The sequence below is a fragment of the Fukomys damarensis genome, unplaced genomic scaffold (genome assembly GCF_012274545.1).
Source record: "Fukomys damarensis isolate Sample0158 unplaced genomic scaffold, DMR_v1.0_HiC HiC_scaffold_6, whole genome shotgun sequence".
In the NCBI taxonomy this organism is placed as follows: domain Eukaryota; kingdom Metazoa; phylum Chordata; class Mammalia; order Rodentia; family Bathyergidae; genus Fukomys; species Fukomys damarensis.
Window position 1 is genome coordinate 3,715,881 of NW_022900918.1, and position 6,956 is coordinate 3,722,836.

The window sequence follows — 6,956 nt, forward strand, 5'->3', positions numbered from 1 at the left end:
CATAGGCCCTACCTACGCACAGCCCAGTTGTAGCATGGGAATGGTCCAGTCACCTCCAAAAGTTCAACATCTGAGCACTTGAGAGTTTTGGGGGTTCATTTGTGATCTACACTGTGACATCTCCAACACCCCCTTTGCCACACAATCACTATATATTGCGGTTCTAAGACTCACAGTGCAGGATGGTGGGTTTTGCCCTTAGTAAGAAAAGTCTACATTTATGGACAGTGCTGGTCTATAAATGGGTTATTTTTGTAAGTAAAGACTGAGAAATTCAGCTTTCACAGTGCTAACTTTGGTCATACATACTCGCTTAATTTTGTGCTCATAGAGGCAGATGCTTTTGTGTACTTCCATTGAGCAGTTTCTGAATTGTGCTTGGTCTTAATCACTTGATCAGTCAGTTTGAGTTTTTCTTCTGGGTTCTTTCATGCTTAGGAACTGGAGTCTTCCAGGAAGCAAGGATGGTGTGAATGGGTCAGTAAACTGCTCAAGTAGGCTTCCAGGCCTTGAGAACATATTTTACAGCAAGAGTTAGAGAAGCTCAGTGAGCGAAACTGAATGAATAATATTGAATCCTCATAAAGGTATCACCTACCACATGAATAATTTCCTTCCATATTGTTCTTGTCACACAGATGTATCTTCAGAAAACCCCAGAAAAGGAGGGATACTATAGGGCACAAGCAATAATCATGTTTGAAAGGAATAGTATTCCAAGTTCTTAAAATTTCAAGTTTAAATGTGAAAATGAAAAAGTTTTACAATAGTTTTCTATGATTTATTTTGAATTTTAAAATAAATTGAATGCTAAATACAAACTTTATGGTAAAGGCCAAATTATATATAAGTAGATATTAATATATAAAATACAAGGAAGAAGTTCTATTAAAAATTTTATCCAAATTTTTTCTGCTTGTTTTCTTTATCAGATTTCTCTTGCTCCTTATCCTATGTAAATAGATGCACATGTTTTAAAATCAATGAAAACTTATAATGAAAAATAATTTTTCATTTTATATAATACACTCAATTTAGTATCCTGGCACAAACATTTTAATTATTTAGATATTGTATTTAATTTTATAGTCAGTAAGTCCATCACTCAAAAATATCATTATATCAATAATTATAAATTTAGCTATTGGTGCTCTGTAATGAAAGAGTATTTGACTTCAAACATTACTTAAATATTAGTTTATATTTATCTCACATCTTGATGAGTTTTATCATTGTACCATCATATGATTTGTTTTACTGACTGCTTTTGCAACAAATCATAATATTCTTAAAATGTGTTTCCATTTTCCATGTACTTTAAACAGTTCTTTTTATTCAAGAGTTGAGGAGTATAGTAAGATTACCTGTCATTCTTTTAGTCAATAAATCTTCATTCTGCATTTTAAATATCAGAAACTGTTTTTAGGCAGACTCAGCAGAGAAGAAAACAGGGAAACAAACACAGTAAGTAGGTCCTTATCCTCAGGGGGCTTATATCTTGATACAATTCAATAGCCCTGAGTTTAAATACCAGAAACACTGCATTTAAATACCCTTTCTAATACCAAGGTCAAATGCAATCCTTTTTGCTGCTCTCCATCAATTGTTCAAAAGTTTTCCATAGGACAGGCTACTTCATACCCTAGTGAACCTCTTTTCAACTGTTTTTATAGAAGCACCAATTCTTTTGTTATTGATAAAAGAATGATACTATTTTCCTATGCCTTATACTTATTTATCTTATAATCATAGTGTATATAAAGGCAAAATCTTCCCACATCCCCAGTGCACTGAAACTACCTTTCCCAGTATAGTTTCACTTCATTGAGATTATTTATTTTATTTTTTATTTTTTTGTACCAGGGATTGAACTCCAGTCCTTGTGCTTGCAAGGCAGCCCACTGAACCGCTGAGCTAAATCCCTGGCCTGAGATTTTTGCTTAGATAGTACATGTTTGAGATATAAATGTGTTTTCTGAATCCTCACATGTGAAGAGTTAGAGTCATTTTCTTTTTACTAATCTTTCACATATTTTCCTTCTCTATATCTTCAAGTATTGTCAGAAATGACACATGGAATATAAGTGTATAGGTTGAGTGATGATTTGTTAAAATTTTCTTAATGTTACTCTTGTAACTAATTGGTAATTTGACAATATAGAAATTGAGATGCAGAGCATTGTCTTTTCAAAAGTTGAAACACTTATCTTCATTTTTTTCTTATATTTTTATTGATGGTGGAAGTCTAATACCAGTCTGATTTTTGGCCTTGCTGATAACCATTTTTCTTCAAAATTTTCAGTTTTTCTTGAACTTCTTGAGAATGACTCTGTGTGGATTTTCTAATCATTTATCTTGCTCACTAGTGTGCATAGATGTTGGGCCTATATCTTTTTCAGTGGTGAAAGATTTTATGTTTTAATTATTTATTTTGATCAATTTACTCTGATCTAGCTTTTTAGACATGCACTTCAGAAACTGAAAGTGATGGATTGATATTCTGTCATATTCAAGTACACATTGTTTTTGCTCTTTCCTGAGCTTTCCTTGATAACTTTGATTTTATCCTCTTTTTAGAATTTTAATGTTTATTCATCATATTTGCCATAGAAGATGACTTTCTTTTGTCTGATACTTTCTTTCTCACATATTTTAAAATAGTTTAATTGACATATTATCTTCTTTCTCTAAAAATGACAATTAGAATGTTTTTAAATGTTCTCCTCATAATAACAATTTATCTTAAGGACAACTGCATTATTCATCTTGACATTTTCTTTAATTACTTAAATTTTGTATATGTCCTCAAATGCAAATTTATGTTTTTGTAAATGAAGAAATGAAATACGAATTTTTTGAGACAAAGGATCTAGATTTCTTTTGCTGCTGTGTTGTTAATCTGTTCTCTTTGTGGAAAGGAAAGCTAAATGACAGAAGTATAATTTAAGGTCTAAAACACTCAAATGTAGGGAGAATGAACAGTGTCACAAGGCTTTGAATACAGGACTTCTGTGATTGCTTGGGCCAATACCTGATCCAGGAAACTGTACTAGCAAAATCTGAGATAAACAGTTTTCATTAGAGATAAAAACCTTTCTCATAACTCAGAGAGAAAACAAGTTCTCAATGACTTTTGAGTTTGTGGGTCACTGTTTGCAGAAGGGAGTGATAAAAAGTTAAATAGAGACTACTAGTGATTGGCACACACCCTCTGGACAGAAATTCTGATTCTCAATGATTCTTCATCTACTCATCAGTATCCATCCAACCTGGCTCTGAAATGTGTTTCTCTGGGATCTCTGCCTCTTGTTTACATTGCAGACCCTTGTCAGCCGCTTCTTCTGTATTATATTCATGAATTCCTTGATTTTGTACAACATTAATTCTGAGATCTGTTAAAAATCATCACAGGCATTTATGATCCTTCCTGATCACTGTTTGTTAGAGTGGCTTCTCTCCTTTGTGTAAATGTGAGTTGCCATTATAATGGCATCTTAGGATGAGTAGGAAACCAACATGTATGCTGTGACAGCTCACTTGAATGGGAAATTTGGATCATTTTGCTATTCTCACAATAGTCACTACAATGCAAATAATAGTTTAACAGCTTAAGTCTCATGTCTTTTAATTATGCAACTTAGTATACACATATACTTATATGTTAATGTATATGCATTATATACATATATAAAATTAATTTATTCTGTCAAAATCATATATTCATCTATATATAGAGAGATACAGTTTTGTACACATATATAACCCAAGAGAAACCGGGTAGCAATTATTTAGGGTTATGTACATACATATTAGAATATGTAGGTTTCTCTACATTCATTTCACTTTTCACAATTTAATTGACTTCATCTAAGGTTTTTATGGTAATCTGGTATTAGCTACAGGAAATCTATGTTAACGTCTTCTAAAGATCTTAAATGAACATGACCTTGTTGTTTATAAAAATTTTGATTAATTGGCTGTATTGACAGTTTTCTTCCAGCAGGGAAAAATAAAAGAATGCATATTAATGAAATCATTGCTTATAGCTATATTTTCAAATAATATAATTTAGAAATAACTGATTATTACTCTATTATATGTCTCTAATACAGGTAGAATAAAGCCTATATTTTCTGTTCTGCTTTATTTAATGGAAACTTCTTTAAGTCCATATAATTGGAAGATTATAATTATTATTATAATTCATACCTTCTTCTATCCTATGAAAAAAGTTCTATAAATTTTTTTTCTCTCTCTCATTGAGTTTATTGGTACATTTTAGGTATACAGTACAGTTATATTCATTATTGGGATCTTTAACCTTTACATGATATGTCCTGGTTTTTATTTTTTCTCCATACTCCTGCCCTCCCTTCACCCCCTTCTCTCTTCCCTATTTACAAATACTTTATTTCCATTTTTCCATTTTCTCATATTTTTTTCTTGTCCCTTATTACCTTTCCCCTTCACTTCTCACTTTCCCTACACCTTTAGCCCTTTTCTTCCTATTTCAAATGTTAATCATTTGAATTTTCAAATGAAGGCTTTTGTATTGTTGTACCATATACCAGTTCCAAAGAATTCTCTTGTTTTGCAAAATTGTGACCCAGAATGAATTGGAAATTGTGAAATATTGTTTTAGAAAGCAGAATTTTGTAAACCTGTAAGACATGAGAATTAATAATAATAACAATCCTAATGAAAAGGAACAAATTTAAAAATATTAATTTAACTTGCATCAAATAAATAATTATTGCTATACTTATGAGTCTTATAAAAACACAAAGGACTAAAAATTAGAATAAATAAATATGCAATTCAAGAAAAGTAGAAAAAATTGAAATATTTCATAAAACAGGATATTCAAATAAATAGTGTGTACATGATAAAATATCCAACTTCATTACTGATAAACAAATAAAATCAAAACTGCAATGAGATATATAACTATATATCTATCAGAATGAATAAATACAAAGTAGAGAAACTACATTGTTGGCCAAAGAGTAGAGTAAGAGGAAGTGTAATATACTGACTATATTATAGTTGATACCAATAATTTCAATATCACTGCCACTTTTTACTACTTTTGAGCACATATAGATTTTATAACTGAGAAGTTCCATTCCTAAATACATAATCAAATGAAATGTCCCCATGTGTTAATTAAAAAGATAAGTAGTTGAATATTACAAATAGATTATTCCTAATAGCCCCAAATTAGTAACTCTAAACAAGTTCAATAGCTGTAGAAAATAAGTAAAATACAGTTATAGAATACACCATACCAATATGAGTGAGCAATTTATAACTATAAAAACAAAATGAATGAATAGTACTGACATAAGCTTAAACAAATGAAGTCCAAAGCATTGGTACACTTGCATATAATACCTTAAGCAAAAAGAACTGGTAAGTTTTATCTATGCTGCTAAAAACCAAGATAATAGTTACCCTCAGGATGTGTTACGACAAATAGAAGGAATACAAGGAGTTTACACTTGCTAAATTAGTTTATCTTTCTAAATTGTACTTTTATTACAGAATAAATATTAAATCAGAATGTGATGTATATTACAGGTTTTCTGATAAAAGATTGTGAAGACAAAGACATATTGCCCTTTTTAGTAATAGATGCAACCCATTGATACCTATTTTCAAAAGTAACTCAAATTAGAAAGATTGACATCACCATTTATCAATTATAGATCATCCTAGCTTTACCTAGTAACTACCTGTTAATTGTTGTTGTTGCTGTTTTGCTTTTTTTATACTGGGGATTGGGTTGAACTCAGGACTTTGTGCCTGCAAGGCAGGCATGGTGCCACTGAGCTAAATCCCCTGCCCACTCACTACCTGTTAATCATGAAGATTTTTTTTGGATTTAAGAAAAGAACTGAACACTTCATGTTTTAGAATTTAAGCTTTCAAAAGGATATATATCTATATCTCAGAGAAAGAAAAAAAAACAGTTTTAAGTAAATGAAACACTCTAAGATAAAGAAGTGGTGAGAAATCTATTTTTAACAAGAAGAATTAAGCCTCTTTTTTGTCTTTACAATTCTCACAGGGAAATTCTATTTGCATATTAAATTATATCACAAAACCTTAAAGATGGTAAAAATATCAGAATCAATTCTACATGATATTGCATCTACTAAATTATGGAGACAATGGCTAAAATGATGGCTCAGAGCTACTTGCAATATGCTCTTCCAAGAAAGGATAGTTGTATGATTTGAGAAATAAAATATATTGCCTTTTATTTGTATATATTTTAGGAGGTGAAATGAGATATTTTCATGTATGTACTCATCGAGTAATGACCAATATATCTATCACTTTAATCAATAAAGTCAGATAAATGACTTACCTATATTTTTGTACTATGTAATTTGTTTCCATTTTTTGCTTCTTCCTGTCCCTTTGTAAGATTTTACTAATTTTTGTATGTTTTTATACATTGATTTGCCTCTCTTTTCATATCCAAAAAAATAATAGCAAAGTAAAGATGATTTTTCACCATATTTTCTTATACAAATTCCATGTTTTCAGATCTTATGATTAAGTATTTCTTCTATTTTAAATTAATTTCTAATTGTACAGAATGAAAACTTCATTATGTTGGTGAGGATACCCAGTTTTCAAGCAGCTTTTAATGAAGAGACTTTTCTTTCTCTGTAGTATAATTGGAATACCCTTATATAAGATTAGTAGACCATGTATGTGGAGGTTTACTTCTGGACTCTATTTGTATTGTTGGGCAATCTCTATTTTTGTGCAGAGTCATATTGTTTTTATTACCAAAACTCTAATATACTTTCAGGTCAAGGAGTTTGGTGTTTGTAGTTTTATTTATTTTTTTCTCAAAATTGCCTTGACTATTTAAGATTTTTCTGACTCCATATGAATGTTAGGGTTATTTTTCTATATTTGTGAAAAATACCATTGAAATT